This window comes from Lepisosteus platostomus, unplaced genomic scaffold (genome assembly GCF_059453375.1).
Source record: "Lepisosteus platostomus isolate fLepPlt1 unplaced genomic scaffold, fLepPlt1.hap1 Scaffold_84_H1, whole genome shotgun sequence".
In the NCBI taxonomy this organism is placed as follows: domain Eukaryota; kingdom Metazoa; phylum Chordata; class Actinopteri; order Semionotiformes; family Lepisosteidae; genus Lepisosteus; species Lepisosteus platostomus.
In genome coordinates, this window is record NW_028291696.1 from 93711 (window position 1) to 119289 (window position 25579).

Consider the following 25579-nt stretch of genomic DNA (forward strand, 5'->3'; position numbering starts at 1 on the left):
TTTGAAAAACATGTGGACTAAAGCTGCTGCTTCTGTGCTAATTGTACACCCTGAAGGGATCATGAAGGTCAAAAAATGATTTCATGGGAAAGGTTCTCTTATCTAGTGGCAGAACCTGATGGGTAGAACAATATAGCTTTAAGGGGGGTTACCCTTGGGAGTGATTCCCCTAGATGCAAATGATTATTGTGGTTTGTTTGTTCATAATAAGATGTTTTGCAGGAACGGAACAAAGAGAAATTTTACAACTTCAGCTAGAATTGTTCTACAAAACGTCACAGCTGAGGCAGGGGAACAATGTGTAGATTTTTCTAAGAGTTATTACCCAGTTGTTGACCAATCTGTTGACCAATGTTGACCAAAAAAGCCTAGGATTATGCTGGGCTCCAGCCCACAGGGATTTACCTGTGCTGTAAGAACTAATGAGTGAATAAGGAGACTGGATTCTGGTGAAAGACTTCAGGAAAAAGAAATGGTGTTCACTCAGGTGGAGGGGGCTGTACCAGGTGCTGCTGACCACTGCCACTGCTGTGAAGGTCACAGAAATGGTGCCCTGGATTCATGCTTCCCACTGTAAAAAGGTCACAAACGAACTGAACAAAGCGCAGGAGTGATGTCTCCACAAGGACAGATGGGGATAACCTGCTTGGGACTGATGTGCACAGCCTTTTTCCTTTTTATGTAGAAGCCTGTCACCACCCCAAAAGAGGAAGAATCTAAACACGAAGCCTCTTTGTATACAAACTGGCTGAATGAAACTGATAATGAGGGGGATATGCGTAATTTGTGGTATAAATTTATAAATCATACTGTAAAGTTAAAGAAATTTAATGCATCTTGTTATATATGTGCTTTAATGCCTCATTCTACAGCCTCACCCATGCGACTTTTTATGAAATGTACTCTTTTATTAATATCATGTTAGAAGGCTTAGACGCTATCAAACAAGAATTAAGGGGAGTTAGATTAATGGCACTTCAGAACAGGTTCGTGCTGGACCTTCAAAATGCAGCATCTGGAGGAGTCTATGCTTTAGTAGGAGACTCCTGTTGTACATATATTCCAGCTAATGACTATGATTACGGAAATCTTACACTCGCTATTCAGCATTTAAAAGAACTAAAAGACAAGGTGAATAAAGAGAGAGGCATAAAAGATACACCGGCTTTTCTCTCCTGGTTAGAATCACTGTTTGGGCCAGGGGGAATGTTTTTCTTTTAAGTTACTAACACCGATTATAGGGGCTGTGATACTTGTCTTCCTGTTTTTATGTTGCTGTATGACATGTATTATTCCAATGCTTCGAAATATGGAAATATGGTACCTAGGGGGATAAACTGTTCATCCTTCCAGTCTGGAGAATTGGCAGCTGTCTGACGTCAGTAAGTGATCCTTAAAAAATTAATAGTTCCATGACAGTGTGCATCACCAGAAAATCAATTTCAATGCATTAAAACTCTTGTTATCCTTCTGATCATTGAAGTGTCATTGCCCCAGCACTGTATACTCTTACTTTTGACGCCTGTCTGAAGTTGGATCCATTTCTAAGAATGGTGACTCACATATCCTCATGCTCAACTTTGGCTCAACCACACAAACTATGAAGTTAATCATCTGCTTTTGCTCCAAGATTTATGTTACTAGGCTCTGGGGATCCTCGTGTTCAAACTTTGCCCTTATTGTGGATGATCCATGACAGAATTCAGGGAATTCAGAATTCTGATACCTCAGCTCAGATTCTGACTGGGCAGACTGTCATTGCCTGGTGTGAATGTGTGCATATCTGTTTTTGTGCATGTTCTGTGGCCTGTTGTACAGTACATCACAAATGAAAGGGCAATGGAAAACTAAAATAAGACTCAAGTGTTTTAGCTTTCATTAACAGTGTTTCATTAGTATCTGTGCTAGATCCTGTCATCCACTGCTTACCACGACAGGCTCTAGCACAGGATAGCAGCTAATACATTTAACAATCTCACTGCACAATGTTGTATATTCAAGGGCTGATCTTCTGTACTTTTTCTTTCACTTTTCATTTCCTAGAAACTCAGTCCTGCCAGGAATAATCTGAGAACAAAATCAATCTGAGTGAAAATCTAAGCAGAGGAAGATTGTTTTACAGAGTTAACAAGGTCTAATTCAAGGTCATCAGCACTAACAACATTCTCTCTGGAGACAGGCGATAAGAAAATTGAAAGTGTGTATTGTTACATAACAGCAGAGACTATGAGTTATGCTATCATGAGAGTGGTGATGGATTTTTTTCATTGCTTAGTTTTGCAGGTTCTGTACATTTGAACATTCAAAGTGACTAAAGTAAAGGAGTTTTCCCTTTTTACCACATAATTCCCAAAGATCAACACTAATAGAAAGCCTAATTCCAGCCAAGATTCAATTACTGTCTCTCAGGCATCCCAGCAGTGGATTTCATGACTTCAGACAGCCATCTTTATCAGTGGAGAACTCAATGCTCTGAGGTTTACTGGCAGAGTCTCACACTGGGTAATATGTTGGTAAATAATGTCCTATGGAATTCTACTATTGATAAATTCTACTATGGAACTGCGATGTGTCCTGAAAAAATCTTCTATGATAGTGGTACAGTCCATCACACCCCACCTACAGCCTTTAAAAGAGAAAAAAATATTCTGATATTATGGTGGAAAAAGAGCCCTGGAATCTTTGTAGAAGGACCAAAGACGGAAAGAACGGGCAGTGTAACCATGGCGAAGAGAAGGGAAATATTGGAGAGAGCTTTTTTCATACACTTTTTATCATTGTTTTTCCAGCCCAACAATGATCAACAAATATGGGCAGGCGTCCTGTGCCAAATCCAATCTACCTTTCTTCCAAGCATACAGGAATGTCAGTGAATTAAATATTGACATATGAAAATACCCAAAAATATGCAATCACACATATGCAGTTTGAGCAAACATAAGACAATACCCAAGTACCACAAACTACCAGGCATCATTAGCAGTTCAGGTGGGGAGCTGTGTCAGCATGCGTAGGCTGCAAAGGAACAAGTAATAGGTCTATTCCATGCTTAAAAGAGAAGAAAGAAAACACAACATTTCAGCCGTGGAGCCCTCACACCTGAAGAAGGCTCCACGGCCGAAACGTTGTGTTTTCTTTCTTCTCTTTTCATCTAGTGTCATTAGCCAGTTCCTGTCAAAATAAAATAGAAATGGATAACATTCTAGAGAGAGTTTGAAATACCAAGGTACAATTTAAACCATATTTCTTCCACTACAACCACAATATTTTGGAGAGATCGCTGAGCCTAACTGTTCTGGCATGCCCGTTAGCCTCCGTCCTGCTTCACCAATGAATGCAACGGGGCACATTCTGAGGGAGATGCGGTCAATCAGGTTGCAGGAAAACCACGCTATGCTTTTTTTTGAGATCCTGAAAAGGACAGAGGGGCCATGTATATGTGTGCAGCTGGATATGTAATTGCAGGTGGCGTAGCAAATTCTGCTGAAGCCCCACTGCCTGGTGTGGACGGTAGCTGTGCATGTTGCAGCAGAATTGTGCATGTGAGATCAAGGGGGCATGTCATGTGTTTGAGCACTTCACTCCCTTCTGGAAGCACGTGATTCCCTGAGTCCAAAAAATTTGTAAGTTCTTTGGATGACCTGTGGACCGATCTTTCACGATGAAGAATTCCTTAAGAAGAATAGATCTCGGCCCACCATCCCAATGCCTCCATCTCAAAACAGCAACCTCCCACTGCCCTTAGTCTGCAAGGCAGTCCTTTCAAGTGCGATGATGACGCCGGGACCTTCGTTGCCTATTGTACGAGCTGAACTTTTGTGCTCATCAATTCAACGCTCTTTCCATCAACTCATCTTGTCTTTTGACGCTTCGTGTTTTGTGCTCCTTTGACTATCGGCATATCGGGTGACTGCAAACACTGAAGTTCTTGCTTACGGAGTGTGGAATAGTGTTTTCAAGTGATCGCTGTTCTGTCATGTTGACGCCGAGTGAATCTTTCTTTGGCAACATGGGCAGGCTGACAGCAGCGCGAGCGAAAGTAATGGCAAATTTCTTGACTTATTTCTGAATGTGAATGTTCTTTAGAAAAGGGATGCGGCGTTGCTTCTCCCCCGTGTAAAGGTCACGCATTCCAGACGTGGTTATGAGCGAACAGTTGCCGCAAGTGTTTGAAAAGAGCAAGAGAGGAAGCAGCCCTGCCCCGTGTGAGGATCAAACTCAGGACCTTCAGATGATGAGACTGACGCGCTACCAACTACGCCAACGAGGCCAGCTGCAGTACACAGCCGGAAAGTTTGCCTCATGGATTTCAGTCGCCCGTTCCCTAATCTTTAGACGCCCTCTGCTGGATGTTGCATTTGCCTTTTGATCTCACCGATACTTTTTTGGTCTGTTTCTGTTGCGAGTCTGTTTTTCAGATCTCACCTAGCACAAGTCTCTCTGGCTGAAGTGGCCTCTCTGCTTCAGCATCGTGCCCTCACTCAGCCATTAAAAACGTCACTCGGACTTCTGACATGCTGACATGAAATGTCAAGAGAGAGTGGCGGAGACGCTTAAGGCAGAGAGAAGATGAAGAGGGGGCGTGGCTGCGAAATGATTGACAGCTGCATGACGCTCTCCATGCAAGGTGTGACCACAGGCTAAAGGACACCTTTCGGCACATCAAGCTCTAAGCACACACCTGGAGGACGTGGGAAATGATCCCGCTACCTCTCGCATGCAAAGCGACCGCTGTACCATGCAAGCTAACCCCCCTCGCTGGGGCTCATGCCTCGGTGTCGCCTAGTGCCGCTTGTTCCCCTCTTACCGGGTGCAGTTCACTGCCCTTCATCTGCAAGGCAGTCGTGTAATTGCGGCTTTCTTGACTTATTGATGAAGGTCTGACTGGACGAGCGAATGACGCCTCTCCCCCGTCCTCAAGCTCGCTGACAGAATAAAATGGAAAGTGCTTCCGTGGCTCATTGGTTTAGGGGTATGATTCTCACTTAGGGTGTGGGAGGTCCTGGGTTCAACTTGCGGATGAGCCCTTGTGTGTTCTTTTTGTCCTCGTCCACAAGACTGGGAACTGATATCCACATCACCTTGCAGCATCTGCTTATGGCAAACGATGGAATGTGACTAATGACTGAACGAGCCTGGTGAATACTCATCACGTGGCACAATGAGAGCGTGCAGTCAGCTGTCCAAGGCAGCAACCTCATTGCTCGTTCAAAAGAACACGTACTGAAAACTCATCACCACTATGTCGTAAATGAGCACCGCGATCGCTTGTTGTCATGCGTCCTTACTTGGGAAATGCAGAAGCAAAAACTGCCCTCTCTCAGTCACCGAAACGTGTGCGGCTCGCCTTGCACTCTCTGCGCCTCGCATATTTATGGAGCTGTCTGCTCTTCTTTCTGTTGAAGTACGCAAGTTACGGGGCGTACTGCAGACTATGATGTGCTCAATGACAGCTTTCAAGATTTGAAAACTATGAGCTTGATGGCTCAAGTCGAACGAATGTGGTTGTTACGCAATTGATGATCAAACGCACGTATTCTAACGATTCGTGAGAGTATGTTCTAAAGGTCCCTGGCTCGATCCCGGGTTTCGGCATTTTGTTTCATCGCGCCCTTTGTTCCTATCTCCAGCGCCCTCTGCCTAAAGTGACGCGTCCCTTTCTCAGCCCGAAACGCAAGCGAGACACCAGCAGCAGTCCCTACAGGTTTCTGTAGTGTAGCGGCTATCACGTTCGCCTAACACGCGAAAGGTCCCCCGTTCGAGACTGGGTGCAAACAGCCTCTTCTTGCACGCTCCTGCACTTCACAGAGGTCTTGAACCACCAGTCATTTGTTCCCAATGTATTTCCGGTGCCTTCATGCACTCTTGTTCCAAACGCACGTTTTTTCTGTACCTGGAGCCGATCATTTGCAATTGGGCTATCCCTACAGACCAAGACGAGCTCTGTCGGCTCAAAAGCAGCGCAACACCTGCGAGAACAACAGAAAGATTAGTACCCAGCGGGGGCCTCTTAGTGAGCCCAAGATCTAATCAAGAATCGACTCCAGAAACAGGGCTTGGCGCATTGTTCCATACTCCGACCACTCTTGGTGTAAACAGGTCCCTCCTGGTCTCTGCATGAAATGCACTTTCCTGCGTTTGCTTTGGTGTAACTGGCTTCCCATGCATGGGCGAATGTGAAGAAGATCCTTAGTAAGTCATTGAAGAAACCCGAGAAGAGGTCGGAGTGGCCTCTGTCGTTCATCAACGATCCAGTCAGGCAGTACTCCTCTGTAAAGCGCTGTTCGTTCACATCGATTGGCTTTTTTTTGCCTTCATTCATGCAAGTAGTAAAAGCAGACGCCCCTATTCTGCCGTGACCCGGATTTGAACCAGGGTTGTTGTGGCCACAACGCAAAGTACTGACCACTATACGATCACGGCGAGTTACCGATACACACGTGGCAGGGCGGAAAAGGCTGTGCTCTCTTCGTGTGACATAATTCGGGAAAGTCCTGACGTTGCATTTCAACTGAGCCCCAGTATACATCGACCCTTCGGCACTCTGAGTGACAACTCTCTTGCGTGTTTTCTCATATTTATGTAGTTTGCTTGCATGATGCCCGGAACAGCAGGGTTGTGCACTCCCATATGGTCTAGCGGTTAGGATTCCTGGTTTTCACCCAGGCGGCCCGGGTTCGACTCCCGGTATGGGAACGTGTCAATTTTGCCTCCTGCTTTCCAAAAGATCAGCACTGTGTACGAAGGAGCCACATTAAAACTACTCAACGTGCAAAACGTGCGAGAAGAGGGGGCGCTTGTTTCCAGCCGAAACTTCTCGCGTGTGAGACGAGCTGACCATCGCTGCAGGAGGTGGGAGGGTCACTCTGGTAGACAGGGCTGACCTTCGGCAATAGGATTTATACTCTCCAAGATGATATTTGCACTTTCTGGAGAGGCGATTTTCTCCACTTCAGTAGCCCGATTTCGTCGATTGCGTGGAGAGGGCTGTAGAATGTGGCGCCGTCTTTCCTGCTCCGTCCATGACAGGCGTGCTGGTCTCTGGAGAGAGAGCACGGTCCATCAGCGCACCCCAATAAAGGCACTGGAAGCAGCTGAATCGCATTGGCGAAGCTCAGCGCTGGGCCGCTGGGCACATCTGACCACAGTTTCCGTAGTGTAGTGGTTATCACGTTCGCCTCACACGCGAAAGATCCCCGGATCGAAACCGGGCGGAAACAGACCAGACTTCTTCTGTCGCCACGCACAAAAGGGGATTGGGGATTCGCCTAGTGCTGTGATCGAACAGACCCACTCACCTCTTAGTGTGGCAGGATCTGCACAGTGCATGTCGCAGCGCATCCTGCTTTCACTTCAATGCGCGTCCTGATGTACCCCGGTCTCCCGCATGACAGGTGGGGACAGGTGACAGGTCCACGTGACAGGTCCTATACTAACGAGGAAGACATCGCTCTCAACGACCCCCGGCATCGTGTCCCGACCCACCGTGCTGGAAGCCGACTCGTGCTGTGATTCCTTTACGGAGCAGAAATGACAACCGAGCAGCCGAGAGATCATTTCAGCATTTCGCGTCTGAACGGAAAACACAAACGACCAACTCGGAATGATTTGCCTTTGACGCTTATCAAAGCGTTCTTTGTGCATCGAACAGACCCACTCACCTCTTAGTGTGGCGGGATCTGCACAGTGCATGTCGCAGCGCTCCCTGCTTTCACTTCAATGTGCTTCCTGATGTCGAGTCGTGTGCCGTGCGGAGGCTCTGAAAGCGAGAGCAATGAAAAGGTTCACGACGCTGTGTTAGAAAACAGAGAAGTGAAAGGCAGTCCTTTCTCTAAGGAGGTAAAAGAAAAGCTACTCCCCGTCGGGGAATCGAACCCCGGTCTCCCACGTGACAGGCGGGGATACTTGCCACTATACTAACGAGGAAGACATCACACGCTCCGACCCCCGGCATCGTGTCCCGACCCAGCGTGCTGGAAGGCGACGCGTGCTGTGATTCCTTTACGGAGCAGAAATGACAACCGAGGAGCCGAGAGATCATTTCAGCATTTCGCGTCTGAACGGAAAACACAAACGACCAACTCGGAATGACTTGCTTTGGACGCTTTTCAAAGCGTTCTTTGTCCACGATAAACTGCGCCGCCTAGCAGATACAAATGGGTTGTACAACTTTGAAGTAGCAAATGGAAGAGGGCTAAGCCTCCTCTCTTTTAGCCCAGGTTCGATCTGTCTCCCAGAATCACCAGGGCGCACGCACACACACACACCCGTGCCGTTGAAGTACTCTGCTTCATTTCTGAGGGCAACTCAACATTCACTCCTACCCCGAGTGCAGAAAAGACAGCGTCTGCAGCAACAGCAGCTCAGGTCTCTGCACAGGAGCTAAGCTGCCCCCATCTCCTCTGCTCTGCGGCTCCTACGGAGTGGAGTCCTGCCTGGAGCCGTGTTTGCAGGCGGCGGCTCCCCGCTACCTGTCTGTGCGTTGTGTCCAAGAGCTCCTGGGAGGAAGAGAGAGCCCTCCGACTCAGGGGCTTTTCCACGGTCTGTGTGAGGAGGGGCGGGTGTGTCCAGCAGCTTATCGAGCGGAAGCCTGAGGCGGCGGAGAGCTGTGATCGTGCAGACCTTGAGGTGTCACCTCTTTGTCTGCTTTCCCGCCCTCCCTCCGCCCAAGCTCTGCTCCAAAGTAGCCCGGCAACCCCTCACACCTGCACGTGTCACAACCTAAGGTGTGGTCATGAGACACCCATGGGGTGTTGTTCTGTTCTTGCTAATTGTTTCCTGCCCGTCGCAGGCAGGAGTCCATGCGAGGAAGATGCGCTGGACAGAGCTCAGAGGGCGCACCTGGGTGGCTTTCCTTCTGAGTGACGTTCCTGCAACACTCTCCCGCTACTCTTGGTGCGCTCATGCCGCAACACAGGAAGGCTGAAGCAGGTGGCTGTGGGCTCTGTGCACCGCCGAAATAGCTCAGCTGGGAGAGCGTTAGACTGAAGATCTAAAGATCCCGGGTTTCGGTGTTTTGTTTCATCGCGCCCTTTGTTCCTCTCTCCAGCGCCACCTGCCTAAAGTGACGCGTCCCTTTCTCAGCCCGAAACGCAAGCAGCAACAGTCCCTGCAGGTTTCCGTGGTGTAGCGGCTATCACGTTCGCCTAACACGCGAAAGGTCCCCGGTTCGAGACCGGGTGGAAACAGCCTCGTTTTGCACGCTCCTGTACTTCACAGAGGTATTGAGCGACCGGTCATTTGTTCCCAATGTATTTTCGGTGCCTTCATGCACTCTTGTACCAAACGCACGTTCCTTCTGTATGCGGAGCCGATCATTTGCAATTGGGCTGTGCCGACAGATCAGGACGAGCTCTGTCGGCTCAATAGCAGCGCAGGACCTGCAAGAACAACAGAAAGATTAGCATCCAGCGGGGGCTTCTTAGTGAGCCCAAGATCTCATCAAGAATCGGCTCCAGCAACAGGGCTGGGCGCATTGTTCCATTCTCCGACCACTCTTGGTGTAAACAAGTCCCTCCTGGTCTCTGCTTGAATTGCACTTTCCTACGTTTGCTTTGGTGTAACTGGCTTCCCCTGCATGGGCGAATGTGAAGAAGATCCTTAGTAAGTCATTGAAGAAACCCGAGAAGAGGTCGGAGTGGTCTCTGTCGTTCATCAACGATCCAGTCAGGCAGTACTCCTCTGTAAAGCGCCGTTCGTTCACATCAATTGGCTTTTTTTTGCCTTCATTCGTGCAAGTAGTAAAAGCAGACTCCCCTATTCTGCCGTGACCCGGATTCGAACCGGGGTTGTTGCGGCCACAACGCAAAGTACTGACCACTATACGATCACGGCGAGTTACCGATACACACGTGGCAGGGCAGAAAAGGCTGTGCTCTCTTCGTGTGACATAATTCGGGAAAGTCCTGACGTTGCATTTCAACTGAGCCCCAGTATACATCGACCCTTCGACACTCTGAGTGACAACTCTCTTGCGTGTTTTCTCATATTTATGTAGTTTGCTTGCATGATGCCCGGAACAGCAGGGTTGTGCACTCCTATATGGTCTAGCGGTTAGGATTCCTGGTTTTCACCCAGGCGGCCCGGGTTCGACTCCCGGTATGGGAACGTGTCAATTTTGCCTCCTGCTTTCCAAAAGATCAGCACTGTGTACGAAGGAGCCGCATTAAAACTACTCAACGTGCAAAACGTGCGAGAAGAGGGGGCGCTTGTTTCCAGCCGAAACTTCTCGCGTGTGAGACGAGCTGACCATCGCTGCAGGAGGTGGGAGGGTCACTCTGGTAGACAGGGCTGACCTTTGGCAATAGGATTTATACTCTCCAAGATGATATTTGCACTTTCTGGAGAGGCGATTTTCTCCACTTCAGTAGCCCGATTTCGTCGATTGCGTGGAGAGGGCTGTAGAATGTGGCGCCGTCTTTCCTGCTCCGTCCATGACAGGCGTGCTGGTCTCTGGAGAGAGAGCACGGTCCATCAGCGCACCCCAATAAAGGCACTGGAAGCAGCTGAATCGCATTGGCGAAGCTCAGCACTGGGCCGCTGGGCACATCTGACCACAGTTTCCGTAGTGTAGTGGTTATCACGTTCGCCTCACACGCGAAAGATCCCCGGATCGAAACCGGGTGGAAACAGACCAGACTTCTTCTGTCGCCACGCACAAAAGGGGATTGGGGATTCGCCTAGTGCTGTGATCGAACAGACCCACTCACCTCTTAGTGTGGCGGGATCTGCACAGTGCATGTCGCAGCGCATCCTGCTTTCACTTCAATGCGCGTCCTGATGTACCCCGGTCTCCCGCGTGACAGGTGGGGACAGGTGACAGGTCCACGTGACAGGTCCTATACTAACGAGGAAGACATCACTCTCTCCGACCCCCGGCATCGTGTCCCGACCCACCGTGCTGGAAGCCGACTCGTGCTGTGATTCCTTTACGGAGCAGAAATGACAACCGAGGAGCCGAGAGATCATTTCAGCATTTCGCGTCTGAACGGAAAACACAAACGACCAACTCGGAATGATTTGCCTTTGACGCTTATCAAAGCGTTCTTTGTGCATCGAACAGACCCACTCACCTCTTAGTGTGGCGGGATCTGCACAGTGCATGTCGCAGCGCTCCCTGCTTTCACTTCAATGTGCTTCCTGATGTCGAGTCGTGTGCCGTGCGGAGACTCTGAAAGCGAGAGCAATGAAAAGGTGCACGACGCTGTGTTAGAAAACAGAGAAGTGAAAGGCAGTCCTTTCTCTAAGGAGGTAAAAGAAAAGCTACTCCCCGTCGGGGAATCGAACCCCGGTCTCCCGCGTGACAGGCGGGGATACTTGCCACTATACTAACGAGGAAGACATCACACGCTCCGACCCCCGGCATCGTGTCCCGACCCAGCGTGCTGGAAGGCGACGCGTGCTGTGATTCCTTTACGGAGCAGAAATGACAACCGAGGAGCCGAGAGATCATTTCAGCATTTCGCGTCTGAACGGAAAACACAAACGACCAACTCGGAATGACTTGCTTTGGACGCTTTTCAAAGCGTTCTTTGTGCACGACAACTGCGCCGCCTAGCAGATACAAATGGAAGAGGGCTAAGCCTCCTCTCTTTTAGCCCAGGTTCGATCTGTCTCCCAGAATCACCAGGGCGCACGCACACACACACACCCGTGCCGTTGAAGTACTCTGCTTCATTTCTAAGGGCAACTCAACATTCACTCCTACCCCGAGTGCAGAAAAGACAGCGTCTGCAGCAACAGCAGCTCAGGTCTCTGCACAGGAGCTAAGCTGCCCCCATCTCCTCTGCTCTGCGGCTCCTACGGAGTGGAGTCCTGCCTGGAGCCGTGTTTGCAGGCGGCGGCTCCCCGCACCCTGTCTGTGCGTCGTGTCCAAGAGCTCCTGGGAGGAAGAGAGAGCCCTCCGACTCGGGGGCTTTTCCACGGTCTGTGTGAGGAGGGGCGGGTGTGTCCAGCAGCTTATCGAGCAGAAGCCTGGGGCGGCGGAGAGCTGTGATCGTGCAGACCTTGAGGTGTCACCTCTTTGTCTGCTTTCCCGCCCTCCCTCCGCCCAAGCTCTGCTCCAAAGTAGCCCGGCAACCCCTCACACCTGCACGTGTCACAACCTAAGGTGTGGTCATGAGACACCCATGGGGTGTTGTTCTGTTCTTGCTAATTGTTTCCTGCCCGTCGCAGGCAGGAGTCCATGCGAGGAAGATGCGCTGGACAGAGCTCAGAGGGCGCACCTGGGTGGCTTTCCTTCTGAGTGACGTTCCTGCAACACTCTCCCGCTACTCTTGGTGCGCTCATGCCGCAACACAGGAAGGCTGGAGCAGGTGGCTGTGGGCTCTGTGCACCGCCGAAATAGCTCAGCTGGGAGAGCGTTAGACTGAAGATCTAAAGATCCCGGGTTTCGGTGTTTTGTTTCATCGCGCCCTTTGTTCCTCTCTCCAGCGCCCCCTGCCTAAAGTGACGCGTCCCTTTCTCAGCCCGAAACGCAAGTGAGACACCAGCAGCAGTCCCTGCAGGTTTCCGTGGTGTAGCGGCTATCACGTTTGCCTAACACGCGAAAGGTCCCCGGTTCGAGACCGGGCGGAAACAGCCTCGTTTTGCACGCTTCTGTACTTCACAGAGGTATTGAGCGACCGGTCATTTGTTCCCAATGTATTTCCGGTACCTTCATGCACTCTTGTACCAAACGCACGTTCCTTCTGTATGCGGAGCCGATCATTTGCAATTGGGCTGTGCCGACAGATCAGGACGAGCTCTGTCGGCTCAAAAGCAGCGCAGGACCTGCAAGAACAACAGAAAGATTAGCATCCAGCGGGGGCTTCTTAGTGAGCCCAAGATCTCATCAAGAATCGGCTCCAGCAACAGGGCTGGGCGCATTGTTCCATTCTCCGACCACTCTCGGTGTAAACAAGTCCCTCCTGGTCTCTGCTTGAATTGCACTTTCCTGCGTTTGCTTTGGTGTAACTGGCTTCCCCTGCATGGGCGAATGTGAAGAAGATCCTTAGTAAGTCATTGAAGAAACCCGAGAAGAGGTCGGAGTGGTCTCTGTCGTTCATCAACGATCCAGTCAGGCAGTACTCCTCTGTAAAGCGCCGTTCGTTCACATCAATTGGCTTTTTTTTGCCTTCATTCGTGCAAGTAGTAAAAGCAGACGCCCCTATTCTGCCGTGACCCGGATTCGAACCGGGGTTGTTGCGGCCACAACGCAAAGTACTGACCACTATACGATCACGGCGAGTTACCGATACACACGTGGCAGGGCGGAAAAGGCTGTGCTCTCTTCGTGTGACATAATTCGGGAAAGTCCTGACGTTGCATTTCAACTGAGCCCCAGTATACATCGACCCTTCGACACTCTGAGTGACAACTCTCTTGCGTGTTTTCTCATATTTATGTAGTTTGCTTGCATGATGCCCGGAACAGCAGGGTTGTGCACTCCCATATGGTCTAGCGGTTAGGATTCCTGGTTTTCACCCAGGCGGCCCGGGTTCGACTCCCGGTATGGGAACGTGTCAATTTTGCCTCCTGCTTTCCAAAAGATCAGCACTGTGTACGAAGGAGCCGCATTAAAACTACTCAACGTGCAAAACGTGCGAGAAGAGGGGGCGCTTGTTTCCAGCCGAAACTTCTCGCGTGTGAGACGAGCTGACCATCGCTGCAGGAGGTGGGAGGGTCACTCTGGTAGACAGGGCTGACCTTCGGCAATAGGATTTATACTCTCCAAGATGATATTTGCACTTTCTGGAGAGGCGATTTTCTCCACTTCAGTAGCCCGATTTCGTCGATTGCGTGGAGAGGGCTGTAGAATGTGGCGCCGTCTTTCCTGCTCCGTCCATGACAGGCGTGCTGGTCTCTGGAGAGAGAGCACGGTCCATCAGCGCACCCCAATAAAGGCACTGGAAGCAGCTGAATCGCATTGGCGAAGCTCAGCGCTGGGCCGCTGGGCACATCTGACCACAGTTTCCGTAGTGTAGTGGTTATCACGTTCGCCTCACACGCGAAAGGTCCCCGGATCGAAACCGGGCGGAAACAGACCAGACTTCTTCTGTCGCCACGCACAAAAGGGGATTGGGGATTCGCCTAGCGCTGTGATCGAACAGACCCACTCACCTCTTAGTGTGGCGGGATCTGCACAGTGCATGTCGCAGCGCATCCTGCTTTCACTTCAATGCGCGTCCTGATGTACCCCGGTCTCCCGCGTGACAGGTGGGGACAGGTGACAGGTCCACGTGACAGGTCCTATACTAACGAGGAAGACATCACTCTCTCCGACCCCCGGCATCGTGTCCCGACCCACCGTGCTGGAAGCCGACTCGTGCTGTGATTCCTTTACGGAGCAGAAATGACAACCGAGGAGCCGAGAGATCATTTCAGCATTTCGCGTCTGAACGGAAAACACAAACGACCAACTCGGAATGATTTGCCTTTGACGCTTATCAAAGCGTTCTTTGTGCATCGAACAGACCCACTCACCTCTTAGTGTGGCGGGATCTGCACAGTGCATGTCGCAGCGCTCCCTGCTTTCACTTCAATGTGCTTCCTGATGTCGAGTCTTGTGCCGTGCGGAGGCTCTGAAAGCGAGAGCAATGAAAAGGTGCACGACGCTGTGTTAGAAAACAGAGAAGTGAAAGGCAGTCCTTTCTCTAAGGAGGTAAAAGAAAAGCTACTCCCCGTCGGGGAATCGAACCCCGGTCTCCCGCGTGACAGGCGGGGATACTTGCCACTATACTAACGAGGAAGACATCACACGCTCCGACCCCCGGCATCGTGTCCCGACCCAGCGTGCTGGAAGGCGACGCGTGCTGTGATTCCTTTACGGAGCAGAAATGACAACCGAGGAGCCGAGAGATCATTTCAGCATTTCGCGTCTGAACGGAAAACACAAACGACCAACTCGGAATGACTTGCTTTGGACGCTTTTCAAAGCGTTCTTTGTGCACGATAAACTGCGCCGCCTAGCAAATACAAATGGGTTGTACAACTTTGAAGTAGCAAATGGAAGAGGGCTAAGCCTCCTCTCTTTTAGCCCAGGTTCGATCTGTCTCCCAGAATCACCAGGGCGCACGCACACACACACACCCGTGCCGTTGAAGTACTCTGCTTCATTTCTAAGGGCAACTCAACATTCACTCCTACCCCGAGTGCAGAAAAGACAGCGTCTGCAGCAACAGCAGCTCAGGTCTCTGCACAGGAGCTAAGCTGCCCCCATCTCCTCTGCTCTGCGGCTCCTACGGAGTGGAGTCCTGCCTGGAGCCGTGTTTGCAGGCGGCGGCTCCCCGCACCCTGTCTGTGCGTCGTGTCCAAGAGCTCCTGGGAGGAAGAGAGAGCCCTCCGACTCGGGGGCTTTTCCACGGTCTGTGTGAGGAGGGGCGAGTGTGTCCAGCAGCTTATCGAGCGGAAGCCTGGGGCGGCGGAGAGCTGTGATCGTGCAGACCTTGAGGTGTCACCTCTTTGTCTGCTTTCCCGCCCTCCCTCCGCCCAAGCTCTGCTCCAAAGTAGCCCGGCAACCCCTCACACCTGCACGTGTCACAACCTAAGGTGTGGTCATGAGACACCCATGGGGTGTTGTTCTGTTCTTGCTAATTGTTTCCTGCCCGTCGCAGGCAGGAGTCCATGCGAGGAAGATGCGCTGGACAGAGCTCAGAGGGCGCACCTGGGTGGCTTTCCTTCTGAGTGACGTTCCTGCAACACTCTCCCGCTACTCTTGGTGCGCTCATGCCGCAACACAGGAAGGCTGGAGCAGGTGGCTGTGGGCTCTGTGCACCGCCGAAATAGCTCAGCTGGGAGAGCGTTAGACTGAAGATCTAAAGATCCCGGGTTTCGGTGTTTTGTTTCATCGCGCCCTTTGTTCCTCTCTCCAGCGCCCCCTGCCTAAAGTGACGCGTCCCTTTCTCAGCCCGAAACGCAAGCGAGACACCAGCAGCAGTCCCTGCAGGTTTCCGTGGTGTAGCGGCTATCACGTTCGCCTAACACGCGAAAGGTCCCCGGTTCGAGACCGGGCGGAAACAGCCTCGTTTTGCACGCTCCTGTACTTCACAAAGGTATTGAGCGACCGGTCATTTGTTCCCAATGTATTTCAGGTGCCTTCATGCACTCTTGTACCAAACGCACGTTCCTTCTGTATGCGGAGCCGATCATTTGCAATTGGGCTGTGCCGACAGATCAGGACGAGCTCTGTCGGCTCAAAAGCAGCGCAGGACCTGCAAGAACAACAGAAAGATTAGCATCCAGCGGGGGCTTCTTAGTGAGCCCAAGATCTCATCAAGAATCGGCTCCAGCAACAGGGCTAGGCGCATTGTTCCATTCTCCGACCACTCTCGGTGTAAACAAGTCCCTCCTGGACTCTGCTTGAATTGCACTTTCCTGCGTTTGCTTTGGTGTAACTGGCTTCCCCTGCATGGGCGAATGTGAAGAAGATCCTTAGTAAGTCATTGAAGAAACCCGAGAAGAGGTCGGAGTGGTCTCTGTCGTTCATCAACGATCCAGTCAGGCAGTACTCCTCTGTAAAGCGCCGTTCGTTCACATCAATTGGCTTTTTTTTGCCTTCATTCGTGCAAGTAGTAAAAGCAGACGCCCCTATTCTGCCGTGACCCGGATTCGAACCGGGGTTGTTGCGGCCACAACGCAAAGTACTGACCACTATACGATCACGGCGAGTTACCGATACACACGTGGCAGGGCGGAAAAGGCTGTGCTCTCTTCGTGTGACATAATTCGGGAAAGTCCTGACGTTGCATTTCAACTGAGCCCCAGTATACATCGACCCTTCGACACTCTGAGTGACAACTCTCTTGCGTGTTTTCTCATATTTATGTAGTTTGCTTGCATGATGCCCGGAACAGCAGGGTTGTGCACTCCCATATGGTCTAGCGGTTAGGATTCCTGGTTTTCACCCAGGCGGCCCGGGTTCGACTCCCGGTATGGGAACGTGTCAATTTTGCCTCCTGCTTTCCAAAAGATCAGCACTGTGTACGAAGGAGCCGCATTAAAACTACTCAACGTGCAAAACGTGCGAGAAGAGGGGGCGCTTGTTTCCAGCCGAAACTTCTCGCGTGTGAGACGAGCTGACCATCGCTGCAGGAGGTGGGAGGGTCACTCTGGTAGACAGGGCTGACCTTCGGCAATAGGATTTATACTCTCCAAGATGATATTTGCACTTTCTGGAGAGGCGATTTTCTCCACTTCAGTAGCCCGATTTCGTCGATTGCGTGGAGAGGGCTGTAGAATGTGGCGCCGTCTTTCCTGCTCCGTCCATGACAGGCGTGCTGGTCTCTGGAGAGAGAGCACGGTCCATCAGCGCACCCCAATAAAGGCACTGGAAGCAGCTGAATCGCATTGGCGAAGCTCAGCACTGGGCCGCTGGGCACATCTGACCACAGTTTCCGTAGTGTAGTGGTTATCACGTTCGCCTCACACGCGAAAGGTCCCCGGATCGAAACCGGGCGGAAACAGACCAGACTTCTTCTGTCGCCACGCACAAAAGGGGATTGGGGATTCGCCTAGCGCTGTGATCGAACAGACCCACTCACCTCTTAGTGTGGCGGGATCTGCACAGTGCATGTCGCAGCGCATCCTGCTTTCACTTCAATGCGCGTCCTGATGTACCCCGGTCTCCCGCGTGACAGGTGGGGACAGGTGACAGGTCCACGTGACAGGTCCTATACTAACGAGGAAGACATCACTCTCTCCGACCCCCGGCATCGTGTCCCGACCCACCGTGCTGGAAGCCGACTCGTGCTGTGATTCCTTTACGGAGCAGAAATGACAACCGAGGAGCCGAGAGATCATTTCAGCATTTCGCGTCTGAACGGAAAACACAAACGACCAACTCGGAATGATTTGCCTTTGACGCTTATCAAAGCGTTCTTTGTGCATCGAACAGACCCACTCACCTCTTAGTGTGGCGGGATCTGCACAGTGCATGTCGCAGCGCTCCCTGCTTTCACTTCAATGTGCTTCCTGATGTCGAGTCTTGTGCCGTGCGGAGGCTCTGAAAGCGAGAGCAATGAAAAGGTGCACGACGCTGTGTTAGAAAACAGAGAAGTGAAAGGCAGTCCTTTCTCTAAGGAGGTAAAAGAAAAGCTACTCCCCGTCGGGGAATCGAACCCCGGTCTCCCGCGTGACAGGCGGGGATACTTGCCACTATACTAACGAGGAAGACATCACACGCTCCGACCCCCGGCATCGTGTCCCGACCCAGCGTGCTGGAAGGCGACGCGTGCTGTGATTCCTTTACGGAGCAGAAATGACAACCGAGGAGCCGAGAGATCATTTCAGCATTTCGCGTCTGAACGGAAAACACAAACGACCAACTCGGAATGACTTGCCTTTGACGCTTATATACCTCTTAGTGTGGCGGGATCTGCACAGTGCATGTTGCAGCGCTCCCTGCTTTCACTTCAATGTGCTTCCTGATGTCGAGTCGTGTGCCGTGCGGAGGCTCTGAAAGCGAGAGCAATGAAAAGGTGCACGACACTGTGAAATAAACATTAATAAACGCATATATAACGTCGAAAACACATCTAACACTAGGAGTATACAGCACTCTGCACAGTGTACGAAGTAAATTATTTTCGCAGTAATTAATTATATTTACTATATTTATTATACACGTGTAAATTAATTACTGCGAAAATAATTTACTTCGTACACTGTGCAGAGTGCCGTATACTCCTAGTGTTAGATGTGTTTTCGACGTTATATATGCGTTTATTAATGTCGTCGATTTTACGGTTGCAATTCGACGTTGATTATACGTCGAGGCGACGTATATATACGTATAGCCGTATTTTCGCCGTGAATATACGTATATTCGACGAATCAATGCCCACAGCTTGGCATACAAGGGTTTTGCGGAGGGGTCTTGCCACCTGCCTGAAAAAAAACAGTAAAATGTTTGAGTGCCTATAGAGTTTCTATTTTTATTTTCTTGAGAAAAGTTGATACCATTTCCTGGAAACCCCGTCCCCCATCAGTGCGCGGTGCCCGGGGAAAAATCTGTAGGGGGGCGTCTGAAATTCTGAGCGGGGGTGATATTTCGGTTGAAACGGAGCTGTACGGTGCAGCTACCCAAATGAAATCTCGCAGCTATGCCATTAATTAGTGCTTTATGATAGAAGATATCGACTAGCAATCTGGTATTTGCGATGAAGTTCAGTTTCACATTTTTCGTCACTCTCACTGGAGAGTATTGCCTGGAGCGAAAAGTACCATAAGCGTTCATTTTTGCAGCTACATGGACGTTCTGAATCGTTAAGAAAAAATGTTGTAAAACCAACAGAAAGCACAGACTGCTATAACTAGTCCTAGTTATATAACGATTTTAAGTATAATGATAAACTACTGCAAGGAATCGGTCCACCTGAGCAAACAGGATCGTAATGTTGACACTCAATAACGACACTGATATGTGCAGTTCCTGGACGGATAGCCCTCCTGCCCATCAAACAGACTGAGTGACTGTTCCTGTCATTTAGTGTTGTCTGACCATTGACAAAGTACAACTATTTTTTTAGGGCGCAAATTAAGTTAGGTAAATCTTTTTGCCCAAAACTGAAGGGGCAACATTCCCCCCTCCCCCCGTGATGCCAGGCCTGTCCCCATCCTATTCCATAATGTCATTATATATAATACCATACAACAGTGACCGATCCTTACTAACTACATGCGTTAAAATTGCACATCAGCTCATAGCAGGGGGCACATAGCCGCGATGTATTATCAATGTTATATTTCAACCATAATATCGACAACATTAATAAACGCATACGTTGAGAAAATATCGAACCCAACATATTTTCCGGTTATATACCACAATGCATTGCTAGTATTCGTTGGTCACAATTTTGGACACGTTTTTCAAACGTAGAAGTATATCCGCAAATATCTCAGCAATCCTCTTTTGACGAGTAAGTATGAACAATAATAATACTATCTGAATACATACAGATCTTTCTTAATATTATTTTGATTAAAATAGTACGTGAATAAGCAAAAAATGGCACATAAAATAGTGTGAATGGGGAAGATGACACAAAATCGTTTTGCCGTTTCTCTATTCTTATTCTATGTTGTACTTTCAAACTTTGGGTACTCTTTAATTAGGACAGACTTTATTGCTCAACTGCTATGATGCAAGCCAAATTTTATACATTTATTTCAGTTTTGAGCTTAGTAAACCGTTCACTTTTTAGATTATACTAAAGAAGATATTAATCATCATTTATTTGGGAAGTAATATTATATAATTTTCTCCTAGCTGCGGTGCTGAAGTCCCACCCTACATCAACAGAAAAAGAAATAAAGGAGCATGCAATGTGTTACTTGAAGAATGCATATGAAAGACAGGGGGCCAGGAGATCTGGACACTGAAAATAATAGGTTTTTGGTTCTAACTGTTAGGACAATTAGACAGGGTTTGCAAATAGTGGAAAAAAATCATCTTAACTTCCATTGTAATATTTTTTTTTCTTGGAAATATAGAAGTTGTACATTTTAAAATGTATATTTGAATCAAAATGTGGTTTTGAGTTAGTGTGTTAATGTAATTAGTTTTGTGTTTGTCATTACTATACTGTATATTGCCATGTTACCAGAATTTGTAGCTGAAGTTTAAGACTAGTTGTGTTTTTTTTATGATTATTGCCCATATGTTGATTGTTGATTGATTGTATACAATGTATAATTTGAAATACATATGTTTCAGGTGTGAATGTGTATTTTCAGAATACATTTCTAAATCTAATCATTGGCTTGGTTTACTTGTTTCTACACCTATAAAATCTATCTTTGATGTATAATAGACCTCTACCCATATACGTATAATAGACCTCTAAAGTTATACGTATAATAGACCTCTAACCATATACGTATAATAGACCTCTAAAGTTATACGTATAATAGACCTCTAACCATATACGTATAATAGTCCTCTAAAGTTATCCGTATAATAGACCTCTAAAGTTATCCGGAACTCCAACCATATATGTATAATAGTCCTCTAAATTTATCCGTATAATAGAACTCCAACCATTTATGTATAATGAACGTCTAAACATAGACGTATAATTGACGTATAACTTTAGACGTATATTAGAATTTCATTCTAGACGAATTGTAGACCACATTTAGACGTATAAGGTATGCGTTTAATAGACGTATATTATACGTCTTTTGCCCACTGGGTGGGCTCCAGATGCACATGGAAGCAATCAAGTGTTTCATCCGAGCTGTTTCAAAGACTGCCCAAGAGCTTTCCTTTCACAGAGGCGCAACGATTAATGATGGGGGTGCACCCTTCAATGCGCCTTACGACTCTAGGGAGTGATTGAGACGATTCGTAGCGTGTGCTCATTTCTCTCTATTCCCCGTGTTGCAGTGGTAGGATGACGTAAATTACTGCTTCGACACGTAACGCCATTATAATCACGTGCAGGAGCTGAGGGCTTTAGTTTTGTTTCGTTTTCCATGACGTTCGTAAGCGCGCAAATCAAAGGCAAGTCCTGCGTCTAACACGAACGTAAATGCTTTTGAAAGTGCAGTGTGGTGCAGCTTGTAAAATCCTTGTCCACATTTGTGGTTTGTTGATGTTTGTTCTGTCTGCCAAAGTTGCATTTTGACATCCGGACGGGGGGACTTTATCATTTGAACGTGAAGCCAGCCTTAAACCCTCTGAGGTGTGTCTGTCTGCCGGCACGTATCTTGTGAAAGGTTTTTTTTTTTTAACGGAGAGCAACTTTAAAAAGGTATCCGCAGCCACCTCGCAGTCCGTGTTTGATTATAGGAGGAATGCGGCGGCGGCGAGCTCGCATTTGTCGTGCTCGAGTGTTTAAGGCGATGGGATCGAAATGCGTTGGGGACTCCCCGCGCAGGTTCGAAACCTGCCGACTCCGGCGTCTGCCGCATGTCGCCTTGTGCCTGCGCGGCAGAGGCGAAGTGCCGCTTCTCCTTTCCTGGTACTATAACAACGCGAAATCGCTTGGACCTGCTGCCATGGACATCAATTCTTCAGATAACCACACACTTTGCCTTCGCACCTCTGGTGCTCTGCTTATGCCTTTGAAAACCTAATGAATAAAGCTGAAAGAACCGACACGATATGTAGGTGCTGGTAAAGCACGCAGTAAAGAACTGTTAACAGCAAGGGTTTCAGTGGGTTAACTGAGGAGAAGGCGTGATCGCTAATTGTTGACTTTTTATTTGGTGTTAGAAACACTCTTACTGTGCATGACGTGCAACAAATGTAGCCACAGAAATTGCATCACGCTTTCATGTATGCTATTGCAAACACCAACGTTGCCTAGATAGAAAACCGAAATAGCCGTGGGTTTGCTTGCTGGTCTGAAGGATCTCTCTTCGAATCTCTATCATTTGTCAATGGAAGTAAAAGGCGCTGCAATCTGATACGTTCAGAATCAAACCCGCAGCTGTTGTTCGACTTTATTTCTTGACTAATTACAACTGAGTGTCGCATGAGCAGTTACATAAACTTGTCTGGTATATTTGAACACAAATGCCGTTCTTCAATTAAAACTAACAGTACATTGTCAGGGACATTCAGTTCTATACAAACAAGAGACAGACAAGAGAATATTTCTACCGTTCATGTGGACTACGTGTTGACTTACTGATCGGAATAATTGAAAGGTTCGGGCTCATAGCCGATGCAGTGCGTGCTAATTAGAACAGCAACGCTGAGCTCTCAGCACCGTACTGAGCCCAGGTGTTTTTCTAAAGCTGTCAGGTGCAGTTCATTTACATGAAGGAAATCTCTTACTGGGTACGATTACAATGCAGTAAGTAGCACAGACTACTTAGGGAGCAGCCCGATGTGTTTAAAAATGACCCGAGCCAGGTAAGAGTCGAACCTACAATCTCCTGATTCGTAATCAGACGCCTTATCCATTGCGCCACTGGACCTGGTGTAACACTGCAGGACTGTAACCCAGTGAGCTCAGCCCTGCAACTAGTAAAATATTACCCCCGGTCCATTCTTTTCCAAAAGTGAGAAACACCTGTTTTCTACATGTTGTCTGTTTTAAAACCATATCTCTTTAAACCAAACCAAAGAGTTTGTCTTTTGCACTGCTATTCTGATTCATTTCGATTTCAAAGAAAAAAAAAACATTACCTTCCAAAGCATCATAAAATTGTCCCTTCTTCCAGACTCTACTTCTCTCTTGTAGTAGTACAGCAGACCTTTCCAGGTGAGCAGATCACAGAGTCCGAAATGAGCTTCCTCAATCAAGCAAAGTACCTGAACATGACTCTGTCATCATAAAAGCGCCCCTGTAATAAAGAAATTAAATCCGAAATCAAGAGGGCAGTTGCCTACTGAAATACAAGAAGTCATCAATTTTAACCTAGCAACACATTAAAGGCTGCATCTATACAAGTACGATTCTAGAAATGCTCACCAGATTACGTTTTAAGAAGGAACTGTGCCTCAGGTTCCGCCGAGATCTTAACTCGGATGGCAGGATTCAGAGTCCGGAGTGCGGACTGATGGCGCACGGAGGGTCCATATACTGTGGATCCCTCAGTGATCTTCCGCGTATTCAAACCACCAGCGTGTGACTCCCCTGTCCCCGTGACCTCATTGGTCTGCTCTCTCCTCTGTGCAGCCGAGCCCGACTCACGGTAAAGTGAAAAAAAATATGCCCTCAACGTGAGATTTAGTCTGGAGCGAGGATAGATGTTACCTTTTTATCATTGAACAGGATGTATGTGATGTGGCGACTAGGTTCAATTTTGTATCCTCTTTAAAAGATTAAGGACTGGGGTGAGCGTGATTTACCAGCTAAGAACCCGACGTGCGCACCGTTTAAGCTGCATAGACTCGGTCGTTTAACTCTTCTCCATTAGTAGGGTTAAGGTTAAAGAAAAAAACATTGCTGACTTCTTTTTTTTTTGCCAGCCGCTAGCGCTGATTAGCAAGGTTTGTATTTCATGTTTTGCAAGTTGCATCCATTTTAAGAAAAACAAGTCGCGTTAAAGACAGGAAATGAATACTTGCATTTAATTAAGTCTAGCCGTAGGCGGTTGTCCATAATGACCAGTACTGTTCAAGAAGACAGAACAAAGAAGGCACCGCTGGGATTCGAACCCAGGATCTCCTGTTTACTAGACAGGCGCTTTAACCAACTAAGCCACAGTGCCCCGGGAGTGTTGTCCTTTTGCAGCCACTTGGACACACCTTTAGAAAAACATTTTGTTAGGCATTCTGCCTCAGCCTAAACACCTATAGCTTGCAAAGCGCATGCTATTAGACAGGCACCTCTGCAAGACCTTAAGAGTCTCTTAAACTAGTGATAGTAAGGTGTTCCCAATGGGTGATGTTCGGCTTTCAAATCATCTCATCCGTGGAAGCGCCGAGATGCAGCTGTTTAAGGCTTAGAAGCAGCTGACTGTTTCACTACCTAGCTGATCACTGTCAGTCAGGGAGCTTAGAGGTGAAAAGCCTGTCTGAGAGACAATTCGCCATCGATCAGTTCAATATGTTCCGTACCAGCTCGGCGCACCCGAGATCATCTTGGTAGCCGTGTAGCTCAGATGAGTGAGAGCTTGTGTGTATTTACCACCGTGATTGGATGCCGGCCCTTCTCAGGTCACAGTAAACCTTCTGCTCAAAAAAAGTGAGGTAAAACCTCACTCTGCACAGTAAAACCTAAAAAAGTGAGGTTTTATTTAATCTCTGACCAAGGGAAACGTTTCATTTTTTCAAAGAAATGTTTGTTAAAAAATAAAGTCATAGTTCCATGGGATTCAATCATAGACCGTGTGACATGGAAGTCAGGAACCTAACCCACTAAAGCACTACAGAAACATTATCGACAGACAATGTACAGCGTGTACTATTCTTGTGTTGCGGTACATGAATATAATTATATCGTTATTAATTTCTAATTTATAACTTTATTAACTTTATAAATTAACTTTATAAATTTATTAACGTTATTAATTAATTTCACGACGCACAGACAGAGCGTAGGGAGCCGCCGCCTGCAAACACAGCTCCAGGCAGGACTCCGCTCTGCAGGAGCCGCAGAGCAGAGGAGATGGGGGCAGCTTAGCTCCTGTGCAGAGACCTGAGCTGTTGTTGCTGCGGACGCTGTCTTTTCTGCACTCGGGGTAGGAGTGAATGTTGAGTTGCCCTTAGAAATGAAGCAGAGCACTTCAACGGCACGGGTGTGTGTGTGTGCGCCCTGGTGATTCTGGGAGACAGATCGAACCTGGGCTAAAAGAGAGGAGGCTTAGCCCTCTTCCATTTACTAGTTCAAAGTTGTACAACCCATTTGTATCTGCTAGGCGGCGCAGTCGTCGTGCACAAAGAACGCTTTGAAAAGCGTCAAAGGCAAGTCATTCTGAGTTGGTCGTTTGTGTTTTCTGTTCAGACGCGAAATGCTGAAATGATCTCTCGGCTCCTCGGTTGTCATTTCTGCTCCGTAAAGGAATCACAGCACGCGTCGGCTTCCAGCACGGTGGGTCGGGACACGATGCCGGGGGGTCGGAGAGAGCGATGTCTTCCTCATTAGTATAGGACCTGTCACCTGTCCCCACCTGTCACGCGGGAGACAGGGGTACATCAGGA

The 25579-nt window shown here is 48.6% G+C and overlaps 16 non-coding genes across 16 annotated transcripts; 8 read left to right on the top strand and 8 right to left on the bottom strand.

Annotated features, from left to right (window-relative positions):
• Positions 1-4197: 4197 nt before the first annotated feature.
• Positions 4198-4270, bottom strand: trnam-cau (transfer RNA methionine (anticodon CAU)). The gene has a single exon. It is a non-coding gene; the product is annotated as a tRNA-Met (tRNA).
• A 2354-nt stretch (positions 4271-6624) lies between these two features.
• On the top strand, positions 6625-6696 carry trnae-uuc (transfer RNA glutamic acid (anticodon UUC)). Its single transcript has one exon. It is a non-coding gene; the product is annotated as a tRNA-Glu (tRNA).
• A 2419-nt stretch (positions 6697-9115) lies between these two features.
• trnav-aac (transfer RNA valine (anticodon AAC)) lies at positions 9116-9188 on the top strand. Its single transcript has one exon. It is a non-coding gene; the product is annotated as a tRNA-Val (tRNA).
• Positions 9189-9762: 574 nt separating this feature from the next.
• Positions 9763-9834, bottom strand: trnah-gug (transfer RNA histidin (anticodon GUG)). The gene has a single exon. It is a non-coding gene; the product is annotated as a tRNA-His (tRNA).
• A 201-nt stretch (positions 9835-10035) lies between these two features.
• Positions 10036-10107, top strand: trnae-uuc (transfer RNA glutamic acid (anticodon UUC)). Its single transcript has one exon. It is a non-coding gene; the product is annotated as a tRNA-Glu (tRNA).
• Positions 10108-11265: 1158 nt separating this feature from the next.
• trnad-guc (transfer RNA aspartic acid (anticodon GUC)) lies at positions 11266-11337 on the bottom strand. Its single transcript has one exon. It is a non-coding gene; the product is annotated as a tRNA-Asp (tRNA).
• Positions 11338-13153: 1816 nt separating this feature from the next.
• On the bottom strand, positions 13154-13225 carry trnah-gug (transfer RNA histidin (anticodon GUG)). Its single transcript has one exon. It is a non-coding gene; the product is annotated as a tRNA-His (tRNA).
• A 201-nt stretch (positions 13226-13426) lies between these two features.
• On the top strand, positions 13427-13498 carry trnae-uuc (transfer RNA glutamic acid (anticodon UUC)). The gene has a single exon. It is a non-coding gene; the product is annotated as a tRNA-Glu (tRNA).
• A 451-nt stretch (positions 13499-13949) lies between these two features.
• trnav-cac (transfer RNA valine (anticodon CAC)) lies at positions 13950-14022 on the top strand. Its single transcript has one exon. It is a non-coding gene; the product is annotated as a tRNA-Val (tRNA).
• Positions 14023-14656: 634 nt separating this feature from the next.
• On the bottom strand, positions 14657-14728 carry trnad-guc (transfer RNA aspartic acid (anticodon GUC)). Its single transcript has one exon. It is a non-coding gene; the product is annotated as a tRNA-Asp (tRNA).
• A 1197-nt stretch (positions 14729-15925) lies between these two features.
• Positions 15926-15998, top strand: trnav-aac (transfer RNA valine (anticodon AAC)). The gene has a single exon. It is a non-coding gene; the product is annotated as a tRNA-Val (tRNA).
• A 574-nt stretch (positions 15999-16572) lies between these two features.
• Positions 16573-16644, bottom strand: trnah-gug (transfer RNA histidin (anticodon GUG)). The gene has a single exon. It is a non-coding gene; the product is annotated as a tRNA-His (tRNA).
• Positions 16645-16845: 201 nt separating this feature from the next.
• Positions 16846-16917, top strand: trnae-uuc (transfer RNA glutamic acid (anticodon UUC)). Its single transcript has one exon. It is a non-coding gene; the product is annotated as a tRNA-Glu (tRNA).
• Positions 16918-17368: 451 nt separating this feature from the next.
• Positions 17369-17441, top strand: trnav-cac (transfer RNA valine (anticodon CAC)). Its single transcript has one exon. It is a non-coding gene; the product is annotated as a tRNA-Val (tRNA).
• A 634-nt stretch (positions 17442-18075) lies between these two features.
• On the bottom strand, positions 18076-18147 carry trnad-guc (transfer RNA aspartic acid (anticodon GUC)). Its single transcript has one exon. It is a non-coding gene; the product is annotated as a tRNA-Asp (tRNA).
• Positions 18148-24073: 5926 nt separating this feature from the next.
• On the bottom strand, positions 24074-24147 carry trnat-agu (transfer RNA threonine (anticodon AGU)). The gene has a single exon. It is a non-coding gene; the product is annotated as a tRNA-Thr (tRNA).
• Positions 24148-25579: the final 1432 nt, after the last annotated feature.